The sequence below is a fragment of the Ictalurus furcatus genome, chromosome 1 (genome assembly GCF_023375685.1).
Source record: "Ictalurus furcatus strain D&B chromosome 1, Billie_1.0, whole genome shotgun sequence".
NCBI classification, from domain to species: domain Eukaryota; kingdom Metazoa; phylum Chordata; class Actinopteri; order Siluriformes; family Ictaluridae; genus Ictalurus; species Ictalurus furcatus.
Genome location: NC_071255.1, coordinates 15012945 through 15029366, shown reverse-complemented (window position 1 = coordinate 15029366; position 16422 = coordinate 15012945). Strand labels below are relative to the sequence as shown.

Below are 16422 nucleotides of genomic sequence, written 5' to 3'. Positions count from 1 at the left end.
ATTCTCATGGTATAGTATCACCCTGGATCGGGTGCCAACACATCAACAGGGCACAATCGCACACCCATTCACAGACAGACATCCTGGAAATGTCAAATCAGCCTATAATGCATGTCTTTGGACTGTGGGAGGAAACCAGAGTACTCAGAAGCACGAGGAGAACATGTTCCATGCACACAGGGCGGAGGCGAGATTTGAACCCCGTACTCCTGGAGGTGCGAACACACATGCTAACCACTAAGCCATAGTACGCCCATGAATTATGACTTATTTGTCCATATCATACCACTAACAGAGGGTATGCACGTGACGTCATGGTAACCGGAACTCGCCACAGTCACGCCCACTGAGTGGCAAAAAGACTGAGCGGCAGTATTAATGTACAGTGTGAATTCCGCGAAAAAACAGAATAAATGCATCTAAAATGGGAAAAAGCTGTTGTGAGATCAACTGTGCTAACAGATTCAACAAGAATTTGGAGCTACCTTTTTACAGAGTGGCAAAAAACCACTCAGTCCTTTTTTACTAAGTGGAGCAGTATAAGCAGAAGTTCTTTTGGCATGTGGTGTTCAGGTTGTACAATAATGAATAATTTGCTACATGTTTCTTTTTAAACGCTGCCTATTTGCACTGAGGAATAATGGGGGGGCTCATTCATTCTCTGACTGTGTTTTTACCTTCACAAATATATAACGTTAGTAAGGAAGCAGTGTTGGTGACAAACAAACTAGAACTAACTAGCTTACGGTTTACCAGATAAAATTATAGAATAAAATAAAAATATTGGTAAATACAACCAGAGAGTTTATTTGTGTTCTTGTCACTTTAATTTCTCCAACAACTCCTGCCTTGAAGTAGGAACAAGCATCAAGGCTTCTGTATGCCTTCAGGCTTTGCTTAGTGTATTTCCCCGGCCTCGAAATCAGGTACATATAAATGTTGGGAAAACCGATTTCTGGCCACATGCCATTGTTGATGGACCACAGGTTCTTGGGTAAATTGTAAGGGTCACTGTTGAGTCCAACTGCCTTTAATTTAAGCTGAAAATCGTTAGTAATACTAGCGTTTTCGTATCTTCCCTTATTAAAACCAGCCATTTTGCTGGATGTTTTGCCCCTCACTCCAGCCGAGAGGGGCGCGTTCCGGTGGGAACGTGACGTCAATGCATACCTTCTATAAGAAATAATTACACACTTGGAGGATACACATCTGTGATCTGCCTGTAGGGACCATAATTGAAGTTTTTGCTTGTATTTGTTATTATATAAATGCCATAGGAAAGTGTGCTGAGCATTCAATGACCACAAAATATTTCCATCATGTGACAGAATCTGGTACACAGAACACGCCGCTTTAGAGCTCTTTCTGAATCACATTCAATTTGTGCCATGCCACTGCACTTGGGTTGACAGTCTATGTTTATTCTCACCTTTAACTTAACCAAACCACATCCCTTACCCCTAACCCTGAACATCAGTCATATTAAAGTCCCTTTAAATTCCAGTCTCTGGAATAAAACTCGTGTTCTGCATTGCTCTCTATTAACCACCTGCTACATGCTGGCCAACTTCCTCTCTCATTAAGACAGAATGGTTGCTTGGCAACAAGCTGAGACCCAGAGCAGTCATACACTAGACTGTGTGAGTATGCACATGCATGAATGAGATGGCATAATTAGTGAACCGAATTAATATGTCGCTTCGACAACAAAAGCAAGAAACGATCATGCCAAGAGGACAGAACAGAAACACAGTCACACAGGGCACGTTTGAAACAACAACCGTTTAAAATGCACTCACAATAAGCTATAGTTAAAACTGATGTTAACAACCTCTTGCTTTTATAACGCACATACAAGCAAATGCTATTCACAGCTAAACACCAGCAGACATCCATGCATTGTTTACAGTCTAGGTATGTACCATCGACATACAATTGCTGTCCAGTTTATTAGGAACACCTGTGCACATGCATATTCATGCAGTTATCTAATCATGTGGCAGCAGTGCAATGCAAAAAATCATGCAGATACAGGTGAAGGGCTTCAGTTTATGTTCATATCATTCATCAGTATGAGGTAAAAATGTGATCTCTGTGACTTTTACCGTGGCCTGAATGTTGATACCAGATTGTTTGAGTATTTCAAAAATTGTTGATTTCCTGGGATTTCTAGAATTGACACAGAATTGTGCGAAACACAAAAAACACTGAGTGAACGACAGTTCTGTGGGTGGAAACGCCTTGCTGATCAGAGAGGTCAGAGGAAAATGACCAGATTGGTTTGAGTTGCCAGGATGGATATATAACTTAAATAATCATTCTTTACAACCGTGGTGAGCAGAAAAGCATCTCAGCATGCACAAAACATCAAACTTTGAGGTAGATGGGCTACAACAGCAGGGTTCCACACTTGTCAACCAAGGCTCACCAGACTAGACAGGTGAAGATTAGAAGAAAAAAAAAAAATCACTTGGTATTTTTCCAGTCTGCAACTGTCCAGTTTGTTTGAGTTTGTGCCCATGATCGGCTCAGATTCTTGTTCTTGGCTGACAGGAGTGGAACCTGACGTGGTCTTCTGCTGTTGTAGCTCATCCACCTCAAGGTTTGATGTGTTGTGTGCTCCGAGATGCTTTTCTGCTTACCACTCTTGTAAAGAGTGCTTATTTGAATTACTATAGACTTCCTGTCAGCTCAGACCAGTCTGGTCATTCTCCTCTGATCTCTCTCATCAACAAGGCACTTCAGCCTGCAGACCCACTGCTCTGTCCTGGAACATCTGAAAAGCGAGTTAGTTCCTCTTCTTATCAATGTTATAGTAACAGTCATTCACTCAGCAGCCCCCCCCACCCTCTCTCTCACTCTCTCAAAAAACACAGCTTGTCACTGAGCTGGGAAACTCCCTCAATAAATGTTAAATTTCTTTTATCCAAAGCGACTTACAAATGAGAAAATACAAGCAAACATATACATTAGGTGGACCAATATACACTATCTTTGTTAAGCCATGGACTAATAGCATTTTAGATAATCTTGAAAGTCTGAAACATGTTACAAAGGTTTAAAGGGAGAAAAAGCGTGTGAGTAGCCTTGCATCTAATGTCAAGCAAATCTTCCTTTTTGTTGTGTTATTTATCCTCATGAGAGTGCACAGGGTTACAACCAAAAAAAGCAGTGAAAGCACACAAAAACATGATCAAGACACCCACAGAAAACTGGTAGGAGTAAATGCATATGTGAACCCATATCACCCAAGTGTGTATAGTGTTTTAAGACGAGTGAGTGTGTGTGCAAGATGAATTCTCCTGCTTGAAGCTGAAGGTGTGAACAGCTGATAAATGCTAATAAGCCTGACGGTCGCAGCAAAGCCTTCAGTGTTTGTTCACACATACACTGGCTGCAATGCATGCTTTCTGTCTTTGCTGCTACAAATGGCTTCGCATATTGTTCAAACAAACCTACAACAGTTCTGTCTAGTTTTTAACAACTAGACATGCTAACTAACCAGGCAAGCTAAAATCCCTACCAAGCCGTATCTGTGCATTTTCTTCATCTATCATTACTAAAACGTGTGTTGTGCGAGTGTGAGATCCTTCGGGTCGGCTCATCCTGTGTGCTGACAGAGGAAATGGAGAAGAGTGACAGAGAAGCCATTCAGAGTGTGTGTGCATGTCCAAACAGAACAGGAGGTGTCAGGAACTGTGTGCATGTGTGTGTGTGTGTGTGTGTATGTGTACGAGAGTGAGGGTGTTGGGTAGGCCCAGGCTGACAGAGTGACACCCACATCACTGCTGAATCACAAACAATACCAGTCTTTCCCTTACAGGCACACAGCCATATTACAATGCTTTACTGTAGCACTGGTTGATCAGTCATCAGTTGACCTAGCCATCTATATGTCTTTGGTACAAAAACACAAACAGTGCTCCAGGCTGAGACTTGACTAACATCAAGCCATCAACACCATGAGTTATAATCACTTCTCTCCAGTGTCACCACTTAACAATCAATACTGCAAACACAGCTTTGTTTGCAAACTACAGCAAACTACAGCTCTGCTGTAAGTAATCCCTGAGCTGCTCTGACTCATGAGGCAGATATAGTATAAGATACCAGAAGGTGTGTATCAGGACTGGGATCCTGCAGGATGCAACAAAACATTCGCATGGACGGGAGGTTATTACTTTTATCCAGCTGCAAGCAAGTGGTCAGATATGAAGCTTGTGGGACAAACAAGGACCATGTTCATTAGCATGGCATGCATTACAGTATTCATTTATTCATCCTTAGTAAATGACTGGTCAGGGTCATGGTGGTTTAAATTAGGCTACTAGTGTGTTTATTATTTGGAGAAATAATAATACAAAAGTAATCCCACATCTCTAGTTGAGACCAATTGTGAACTCGAGTGTTGTAGCTTGACGCTGAGGAACTTTCAGAGCCAGAATACTTTAACAAGTAAATAACAACACTTCCAGTTTAGGACACACCCACTTCGAATTTAATGCTATGCTCTAATTAATATATATATATATATATATATATATATATATATTATATATATATATATATACACACACACACACACACACACACACACACACACACACACATTCAGTGGCCACTGTATTGGGTACACATGTAGCTTGAACACATCTACGAACAAGCTATTTGCCACATTCTCTCCCTCTATCAGTGGACAGGGACCACCATCGGACAATCATTGAGCAGATATTATTTGGGGGTGAATGATCACAGCAATGACAGCACAGCAATAACACAAATGTTATAGTGGACTCAGTGTGTGTTGCTGGCACAAATGTATCAGACAGCAACTCAGTCTCATTACTGGGTTGAGAAACAGTCTACCAACCAAACATATCCAGATTGCAGTGGTCAGAAATGTAAAATAGTAAAGGGCTAGAACATGATAAACACAAACGGGGTATGAAAAAGGTGTGTCTAACAAACTGGCTAGTAAGTGTTGGATGACACATACATGTCTACTGCATACCCAGTGACGTCTGTGCACAATATCCACTCACTGATTGAGTAATAGTAGTAGACACTGAGCATGTAAGAGTGACCTCCATGTTAGTATAAGTTTGGTGTGTGTTTGGTTGCTTGGTCACATGTTGGTTGTGTTCGTCTGTCAATGCTGACAGAGCAACAAGTTCAAACAGGGGTCTCTATTTAAAGCCACCCTCAGAAATAAACTGCTCAGTCATACAGGAAACATCAGCGAGTGCAGCACACTTCCAAGTATCTACATATTCTAAAGATTCTGAACAGACTGATTGTTATGAATATGAAAGTCATGCTTTGCATGGTGGAAGACACTGAGAATTATTAAAGCGATAGTTATAAAGTAGGCTTGCTGCGTTAGCCGGTGTTTCAGCCACACACCGATTACATCACTTGCCCACTGCAGCACCACCCCCACCGTCGTTTTGCCGTTTTATAGTAATAAAAATGATTTATTTCAGTTAGAGAATGGATGCTACAATTAAAAACTGAACGTGTCTGCTCAATGCAGCATGAGTCGAATTAGTCAGAGTCGCAGCACGGATCAGCAGGAGTCAGATTTCATTTATTACGTGACGAGAGTGAGGCGAGCTGACTGACAACACGATGGTGGAAGATTTGGTTTCAAAAGTTCTACGTTTAATAAGCGAGTTTGTCATTGTACTGTTTGGTAGTTGTTGTGTTTTTCATTAAGAATAATAACGAACCCACCATTCAAGCAATTGCCACCCCTCAAATTGCAGCTAATTCGAAAGCGTAACTGAAATGCGCACAACCGCATGGGCATTCATAAGTGAGGGGGAAAAAGACCCCCCAGTGCCGGCCCCGCCCGCCGGTGATACCAATAATACCTGTGTTGTCACATGTCGATTAACCAGATTGTGATTGTGCCCTGCGATGGGTTGGCACCCAGTCCAGGGTGTCCCCCACCTAGTGCCCCAAGTCCCCTCGGATAGGATCCAAGCTCCCCTGTGTAGGATAAGCGGTACAGAAAATGGATGGATGGATGGAAAATTGGTAGTTGTATAAAATACAGGTAAATCTGCTCCATATTTTACTTTATCTAGGTGAGAATCACGAGTAAATACATCCTTGAGCAGAGCTTCCATCAACATCAAGAGATGTTTTGATAGAAAATCAAAAACAACAAAGACTTTAAACTTGGACTTTTAAGAATTCAATTATTTGGCAGCAGCACAATACATAAAATCATACAGAGGCCAAGAGCTTCAATTAATGTTCACATCAAACATCAGAATGGGGGGAAAAATGTGATCTTTGTGACTTTAACTGTGACATGGTTGTTGGTACCAGAAGAGCTGGTTTGAGTATTTCAGAAACTGCTGATCTCCTGAGAATTTCAGACACAACAGTCTCTGGAGTTCACACAGAGTGGTGCGAAAAGCAAAAAACACTGAGTGAGCAACAGTTTTGTGGGTGGAAACCCCTTGTTGATAACAGAGGTCAGAGGAAAATGGCCAGATTGGTTCAAGCTGCAAGGAAGGATATAGTAACTCGTATAATCACTCTTTACAACCATAGTGAGCAGAAAAGCACCTCAGCATACACAAAACATCAAAGTTTGAGGTGGATGAGGTGGATGAGCTGGACAGCACAGTTCAATACTTTAGCTGGACAGTTGAAGGCTGGAAAAGACCAGGTGATTTTTTTTCTCTCCAAATTTTCAACTGCCCAGTTTGAGGGAGTCTGAACATTAACTGAAGGTCTTGCATGATTTTATGCATTGATCTGCTCCTGCATGATTGGCTGATTGGATAACTGCATAAATGAGCAGGTATTCCTATTAAAGTAGACAGTGAGTGTATATTTAAATACAGGTGGCACAGACACAGGGCTGTAACTGCTAAATCTGTGCAAAAAACCCCCCAAAACAACCCAGGCAGTATTTATTATTAACTGCTTCCATAGAAACAGGAACGACAAATTTGCACCTGTGCTGTCATGTTCAGAGTAAACATGAACTATACATAAAAGTTTACATAATTACAACAAGTCTATGCGAAATGCGGGTACGAGTACGGTCCGACTACATAATCCATCTGCACTATTTTGTTGTTAGCCTTGAATTTTGGCAATACTACTCTTATTCAAGTGGTCGAGCCTGTTTCTGGCCTGGCAACAATGATATGCACCAAATTCAAGCAAGAACAGGCTGAAGCACACTAAAAATGTGTCTGAAAAGCCATGTTCTTAAACAGGGACTTGCAAATTAAATATACGTGAAATTCTGTGTTAAATATTCAGCACAAGCAGGCGAAACAAACTTTCTGCACATTGGTTACTGAGAGTTACTGAACAGGTCCCTGGGTATCACTAGATTACAGGCACTAAATGGAGTCTACGGGTCCCTATGAAGGATCACCATAGTGATCCATAGTGTGATGTTTATTGTGCGGTTTTCAGACAAAAAAATTATTAAAAAGATGTAACTTTTCAGGCTTGCATTGATGAATACTGTATGTGACATCATTTTTCCATCATACTTACCCATTAAACCTTTGCCAACATACATAAAGCCAATGACAACAAACATTTCTACTAGTCTGAAATCCTGTCTTTCTGAACAAGTAATGAAAATATAAAAGATGGTAATGCTTAAAGCTAGATGAACTGATTTTTGTACGTTGTAATCAAACCAGCTTTTACTGTTTGGCTCTGATCCGATACCCTGGATCAGTGCTGCGCTGACACCAGCAAAAAATGGTGCACTGGATATTGGAGAAAAAATATTGTATTATGGTAACAAATGGCTTGAAAATGGCTTGAAGATTGAAAATGGATTTGGAAAAGAAATGTATACTTTTGTTAGGATTGATTTTATCATATTTACCATGCAAGTGATTTCTGTGAGAGTTTAACTGCAATCTTAAAGCTTAGTAGTTTGTAAAGAAAACAATATCAAATGAGTATCAGTATCAACTGATCCTCAAGGTTTTCAGTATCGGTATCGGAAATTAAATAATGGTATTGTGCCATCTATAATTTTAGGCGATAAGTGGAGATGCACCGACGTATCGGCCAATAAACGGTATCAGCCGATAAATGCAATTTTTCCCGCTATCGGCTATCGGATGATAGTTTAAAAACATCCAATGATCAGGGCCGATTATATCCTGTCAATAAAAAGAGGGCGGGAAAACATCGACTTCGTGCTGTGTGTTAAGATGTCTCTTGCTAAAATTTTACACCGGACGCAGCAATGAAGCTGGAGTTTCGCCGTCGAGTCTATCCCCCCCCCCTTACTCAAGCTGCTCGCACTGAATTAAAGGGCCAGTACACTTTACATATTTAAATGAGGATGAGTTCACAAAAAAGTATACACACTGCACAAAAAAATATATTTATAGAGTAGTATATTTCATATGCAGTTAATGTTAATATATAAAGTTTATATTATATATTACCAGTTTGATGTTAATAATGAAGTAGAAATGCTTTTGTTTGTGGTGAGTGAATGTGAGACTAACAGGAGGTTTTTTAGAATTCATTCAATGTTAATATGAATTAATAACATTCAATAAGTTAAGAAATCTTACTTTAATCTTCAGAATTTAGTTCATGTATTAATGTTAGAGTAATGTGTTTTCTGTTTATGAGACCAGATACTGTGAAACAACTTGCTGAAATGGAGAAAATAAAGTTTTTATTTGCATTTCCTTCAGAATTGTGGAATAAATTATATTAATTTAAAAGAAGGCAGAAAAGGCAGAACTATCGTTATCGGTATTGGCCGATATCACCCTGAATAATCGGTTATTGGTATCGGCTGAGAAATTTAGTATCGGTGCATCCCTAGAGATAACACCACTTCAATCATTATATCGCTTTACATTACTTCCTTACACTGTATTTTAAAGTGTATTTCATTCTTAAATGAAGTACTGGCTAATGCACGTGTATCTATCAATCACCACTGAATGATACTGCTACTACAGAGAACCTCAGCTGGCCTCAATTAGGAAACAGAAAGTGATGAGTGTAACAAAAAGGAAGTGAGAGAGAGAGCGTGAGAGAAAAAAAAAAAAGAAGAAGAAAGTTTAGGTTTATTTTAGGTCATCTCCAGGATTGATTTAGCGCTGAACTAGTCTGCTTTCCTGTGTAAGATCGAATGCAGCCCGGTGTAACTGGCAGTGACATATTTTAGTGCACAGCATTCAAGTTCACACGAGCATAGCATGTAAAACTACACACAAGTTATGACCTGCCAAGGCTAGTGCTGCTCACACACACCACTTCTGTCACAGCAAGAGACACTTTTCATTCAGTGACTCGATGCCTCAGTATTTTACAGTTTAAACTGGCATGTGAAAGACCATGACGTTAGACATCAGTATCTGTTAGGAAGATGGATAATAAGCACGGACGGAAATCATACAGAAATTGGACTCGGGCCTCTGAGAAAGGCTGCAGATACAGTGTTTGTGTGCCGAGATTCCCTGTAAAGACAATCTATTCATTACGACCACGCAGCCACAGTTAGAATGATACGGCAAATTACTTGTATGATAACCAACACCACAGTTTACACTCCAACACAGTCTAGTGAGCTGTGAATAGCATATAACACATTTATACCACAGCGCTGTTACATTTTCAGCTGTTGTTATCGATTCCATAGTAACAATTAACAAAAAAAAAGTTAACCAAATATAGACATGTAACATGATATTGTAAAGCTTCTTATGCACAAATGTTGATTTAACATTTAAGATCACTGTCCTTTAAAAAGCCACTCCAGCTACTTTTGCTCCGTTGTCACCCGCCCCACCCCATGTTCAAACACCATCTGTGTCACAGGCCATAGAGAATAAAAGACAAGCTGGTGACGGAAAAACGCTTCAATTTACCAAAATGTTAATGCTAATAGGAACCAACTAACAGGAAATTACACAACTTTAAATGGAACTATAAAAAGTATACTACATTAGGAACTGCAATCTCTAAACAAATGCTGTGGTGTACGATGAATATCATGGGAAAAAAAAAATCATAGCTAGCTAGCTGTGAACTCTCCATACAGCTAAATACATGTATTAGTCATATTAGAACTCAACCAGGTCAAATATAATTGAAGTCAGAGTTAATTAAAACTCTACGTATAGCCTATATACACTGTAGTTGAGCTAAGTTTCCGTTCTGATGCCTAGCTGGTGCACCGCTGAGGTGCTGGAAAACAAACAAACAAGTCGTGCAGTGCAGAGACTCACGAAAGGTCCCTTCTGAATGTGGAAGAGCTGGAACTAATGCTCATTTCAAGTAAACAACAAATAGAACAAAATTAAACTTTGAAAAGCGAAGCAGACTACCAAAATGAATAATACTGTGTCTGTAGTGTGTTCGTATTGATGTGAATATTAATACAATGCTGTGAGCATTGCTGCCTCATAGCTCCAGGGTCCCTGGTTCGATGCTGAGCTGTTCAGAGTTTCTGTGCATGTCTGCATGAGTTTCCTTGGGGTTTTCCAGCTTCCTTCCAGTAGAAAAAAATGCCAGTAGTTGGATGGGCTCAGATAAACTGTCCCAGAGTGTGAATGTTTTTTTGTGTCATGCCCTGAAATGGACTGATGTCCCATTCAGGGCGTGTTCCTGCCTCGTGTCCAGTGTTTCTGGTATAGGCTACGCATCCACTGCAACCCTGACCAGGATCAACTGGTTACTGAAAGTGTGTGAAGTGAGATCCTACTGCCCTCGGCTCCCCGGTACATTCGGATTTCCGTTTACAAATGACATGTCATGCATCATAGTGTGAGGTTTCCGCATGCACAATTATAGTTATTAATGTCATTACCTGTATTATTGTAATTACTCCATTGCTATAATTATTAATGACTAATAATGATAAATTATTACTTGAATACAATTAATACAATTATCAAGAAAATCTGGAATTTGCATGCTCGGGTTTTACAATCTGACCATCACTGTACACATCTTCGATGAGTAAGGAGCATTATCTACTACAGTAAAGCTGAATAATATCAGTATGTGTCACTATTTTTCACATTTGCTTATAACGGTATAACATCACACAAGTACGGGCACATGCTAATAAGTGATTTGAACATTTTTTCAAATCACTTGTGTAACCTTATTAGAGGTCAAAAACAGAACACAAACAGTATGGAGTCATATAGCCTTATGTGTGAAGACACTAAACACTGAATCTCCTCATGTAATGAACATGTTCAAACTAATTCTCAAAATGTGACCGCTCGAACAATAAAATGAAATGTGATCATTGACCATTCATCCATGTTGATGCACCTGGACTGTGCTGTGGTGTGTCCACATAGCCGCATCACCCCAGCTCTCGACTTTGACCTCTGTTGTGTGTTCAACTGCTCGAGTTCCTCATTGAAAACTTTATGGCTTAATGTGCCTTTGTGGGTTATTTCCTCTGGCATTCATTTTTAGATCCATCTAAGCACTTTCAAAAGTTCAGTTCCTCAAACGATCATCAGCTGTGTAATAGAAGACTTTTCCTATGCAATAAGCGCACAGCTTAGCTGAAGAGGTGACAGATTAGTTTGTTCCGGCTGTGGTGCTTGTACTGTCCCCGGGACTTGGTTACACTAGTTAAATATGCAAAAGGTTGTTGTATATGAGGGGTCACAATAAAGAGGGCCTATTGCATTATTTAACTTCAGTGCTACACTAAGACTAATGCAATAATGTGGGACGTTGGATGGGAAAAAGTACTAGACGCTGATACTTTGTACTGATACTGCAATAACACACAGACCTGGCATCACATCTGTCCAACTAGTACAAAGCTGATCAAGGCATCTGAAATGATATTCATCAAACAGGCTTGAAATAAAACACCTGAGGGAACTCTGTGTGGTTAGGGTGGTCTGTGTCTGTGTGTGGTTAGGGTGGTCTGTAGGTCTGAAACCTACTGCATCAGTTCATTTACAATTTTGAGTTACTAGCAAACAACCAAACCTACAGAGTACTTAACGTCAAGTAATTTCGCAGCGAAGGAGAAGCTGTTTCAGCTCAGCCTCGTCCTCGCCCATCCCCGACTTCGAACTTTTTACCCAAATTGCAACATATTATTTTAAACTGATGGGGTGTGTAGGACTGCTGATTTGCAAAATATCATATTGTGATGCGAGAAGACAGCTTGACCAATTCCAGTTAGCGTGTTCAATACTTTTTTCCTGCGTCATTCCACTTTATTACACATCACTTTATTTATGGACTTTAATGTTGTGAATTCTTTATATTTGCAGATTTCTTGAGTTAATACTGATGTCTGGTGAAAATTTCATTTGAATAACCTCACTGGAAATATATTTACTGAAAAAAAATGTTGATACGTTCTATACTTATTGCCCCCCACTGTATATATCATGATTTTTAAATTTGTTTTGCAAAGATTTGCTTGCAACAACAAATCACTGGAGCCATAGCTTAACAAACAACTGCTAATAACTTATTTTGTATTCAAGAATCCAAACTGGTTGCTCATTTCAGTGACTAATGGTGTTTTTATCTAAGCGCAGATGCCTTGATGATCAAGTAAATGCCGCAATGTTAGGAGGAGCTTGCAAAATGTTAAAAAATACCACAGATTTTCGCCAAGGCGAGACATATGACGTCATCACAACAAACATTCAGTCAAAGCGGTCTTTTACCTCACATTTATCAACAAACATCACTATGAAACGCTGCAAAACTATTTTGTGCAATTGTATTTTCCCCAATTCAAGTAGTTTTATGCAAATAAATAAATAAATAAAGCACAAAAAACTCAGCAAAATCAAGCTAGCAACAATTACATTAAAAAAAATCCTGTATGGATTGAGTACATGCTTTATCTTGGTCGGGGTCACAGAAGATCTGAAGCCTATCCCGGGAAAACTAAGCATCAGATGGGAATACACGCCAGTCCATCGCAGGACACCATATGCATACACACATTCATACACCCCTTTATACTCAGGGGCAAGTTAGCATAACCATTCCATCTACAATCACAGGGAGGTCATGCGAAATGAAACTCCGGACAGACCGTAACCCAAACTCAAGGTCACACCTGGATCTGGACCCTGGAACTGTGAAGCAGCAACTACAAATTACTTACTTTAATATCAACATTTTTAATGAGGTGACATTTAAACAACTGATACAAAAACAGATTTGAAGACACAATCAGTGACTTACGAAAGCAGAGATTCTGATGAAACTCGCAATACTCTAAAAGTAAACGATACGAACATGAGATACATATTAGAACCAGTCTACCAGGTGAAACTGAGCCATCATGGTGTTTGTGTTGTCAATTAACTACTGAAGGCAGAGAACAAATCTCTTATTACACTGAAAACCGTGCTATAGAGTAGAGTCAGTAGAGTCGTCCTGCCAATCCACTTCTAGAAGAAATACAGCACAGGAGACGACATGTCCCGATGTGTGGAGACGTAACGTCACGGCTCACTGACTGCTCGTGTTCGTGATGACTTACAAACGTGTGTGGTGTCTGTTAAACAGCAAATATGACAACCAACACACTCCACCGTTCTTTAGGAAAAAATCTGTTTATGCTAGTCTATGGAGGGTTTCCACAGCTATCCGGACAAAAATGTTCATTCAAACATTTATTTGCAAATGTATTACAATAACATTTTAGTGAACAACAAGATATAATGGCTGCCAAAAATTTTAACTGTAAAGTCCTTTTGACATCCCTGCTGACACCTCCCCTCCCCTCCCCATATAGAAACAATCACAGAAATTCTAATGGTTTCCACTACAAATACTATTACAGACATTCAAACCATGTTAACCATTACTGGTCCTTATTGGTATCCACTACACATAACATGCCACCAACAGAAGGCAACAAATTACCAGTAGACACCCACAGGGAGCATTACACTTTCCATTGAAACCAATACAATTCCCATTAAAACCATTACAAATTCTACAAGGGTTTCTATTGTTTTCTTTCCAGCAGGGATTTGAATGTCATACAAAACAGAACATTATAAATAAATAAATAAACACACACACGCCTTGTAGAGGTATCGTACTCCTGAAAACCACGTTATGTGTTGGACAGAAATGTTGTCAGTTGGTGAAAACACGGACTTTCCTACACACACACCTTGCATTAACACCAGCTAACGGAAATATTAGCAAACACCGGCGAGTCCGCTCTTCTCGTCTATTTCAAATTGAACGTTTTTGTTTTTAGTGTTGCTTTATTTATTACACATATATATATATATATATATATATATATATATATATATATATATAATGTGTGTGTGTGTGTGTGTGTGTGTGTGTGTGTGTGTGAGACATACAGACAGAGAGAGAGACAGGTTCTATGAGATTCTGCACCAGCACTGCTACATCACACAGAGCAGGACACACAGCCAGCTCTCTAACGCACGAGCAGAAGGTTCAGCTTTGTATAGAAAAAAACCCAACACACAAAACATTTCATTTTAATTCGGTAGGAAAATCACTTACCACTTGACCTGTGCTGGGAACGGACTCAGCGCGGTGTTAAGTGACATCTCCGGGGAGGTTTAGGTCATTTTGAAGCCAGGCTCGTCCATTCGGCCGCCCCTGATCGACAAACACAACACGGGCTGAAATCCGCTCTGCAAGGACCAGTCGCTCACCCACTCTTTCACTTTATTTCCGCGGAGCTTTCAGAAAAAAACGAAAAACAGCAGGGGTTTCCGTGATGACGCTATGCGGCCGCACAGTTCAGCCATCACGAAGTTTAAAAAAAAAAAAAAAAAAAACCACTATACGTATATTAAATGGCAAATACGACAGAGCGCTGCTGGTTTTTAGCCCGTAGAAGGCGCAGTTAAAACGCCACAGCGACACCAGCAGGTCAGGAGGAGAACAGCGGGGGGGTGTTGGGTATTTTTATTTATTTATTTTAAACGAAAATAAATAGCCAGATACGTTCTTATAACTATTTGTAGGGCTGGGCAAAAATGACAAATATGTCACGATACTTAGATGTTTCTACGATACACGATGCGTATCATAATATATAATTTAGCTAACAAACTGTCTGCAAAACACTGGTATAATCAACAAAAAAAACGTTAAGCTGACTTTGATGATACTTTTCTTTAATACCTACAAATTCAAAGTTAATTAAAACAAAACAAAAGCATTACGTCAAATCAACGGCATCCGTTCAGTACCATTTAATTTGTAATGATTAAAAACATAAAAAAAATACATCATACCAATGATATCTCAAAAGTGTATCGCATATTCATTTATCACAATACAGATATTATATCATTACATCACAGAGCCCTATTTAATAAAAAAATACTGTTTAATTTTAAGTATAGAACATAAACTACATAACATTTATACCACAAAGTAACAGCTTCTCTCTCCGACTAATTACCACCTAGCCTATTTAAACAAACAATTTGATTTTATTTGTAGAGCACTTTTAACAATGGACATTGTCACAAAGCAGCTTTACAGAAATACATCGAATCAGAATATAAATTTTTAACTTCTAAATTTATTCCTAATGAGCAAACCAGAGGCGACAGTGGCAAGGAAAAACTCCCCGAGACCACATGAGGAAGAAACCTTGAGAGGAAGCAGACTCAAAAGGGAACCCATCCTCATCTGAGTAACACTAGTGAGATTATAAATAACTCCCTTCTATAACTGTGTACTACATGGTCAAAAAGTGCACTTGTTAACCAGGAAATTCCTTTTAGTTTTAACATTAAGTCTACAAACAAACAAACAGGCCAAGGCTGAATTAGCAACAACAACCTCAATAAAATGATAAATGATTATCAGCTTGTCCTACCTCCACCATGATTCAGGACTCCTATAGTTGGTAAAATTGTAGCTTTCTGATATGAATGACAGACTATAATGCTAAAGAAGGCTAATGTTTTATGAATATCTACTGTTTTTATTTACAAAACCAAATGACTGCACACTATTTAGTATAGTATGTGAGTTCAGTCATGACCTGAGGTAAGAATAGTCAGTGTAGTCTGTGCATAAGATGTAAGAAAAACTAACCAAGTGAATGATTTCAAAAAACCTTCTTAGACATTCAGTTCAATTATTTATTTTTTTTTGTAAAATATTATGAGGATACAGTCTTAAAAATATTCCGTTAGAAGCACCTATATTTTATATATTATTTACAACAAATATGGATTCCCTGGTTATCAAAAGAATGTAAAGCAAGAGTAACGGTTCAAAAGGCATGACTTATAACGCAAATATATATATATTTTATATATATATATATATATATATATATATATATATATATATATATATATATATATATATATATATATATTCCACTTGGATATAAACAGAGACTGGACAAACGTTCACTCAACTCAAGCA

At 39.0% G+C, this 16422-nt stretch overlaps 1 protein-coding gene across 2 annotated transcripts in view; it reads right to left on the bottom strand.

The window, feature by feature from the left end:
* The window catches only part of LOC128609578 (DENN domain-containing protein 4B-like), a 35516-nt gene extending 20616 nt beyond the window's left edge, over nucleotides 1-14900 (bottom strand). The window contains exon 1 of one of the 2 annotated variants that reach the window (XM_053628146.1): nucleotides 14527-14900. The gene's annotated coding sequence lies outside the window, so the exon portion shown is untranslated. The remainder of the gene's footprint in view (nucleotides 1-14526) is intronic. The other variant, XM_053628129.1, reaches the window with a different exon arrangement.
* Between the last annotated feature and the right edge of the window lie 1522 nt (nucleotides 14901-16422).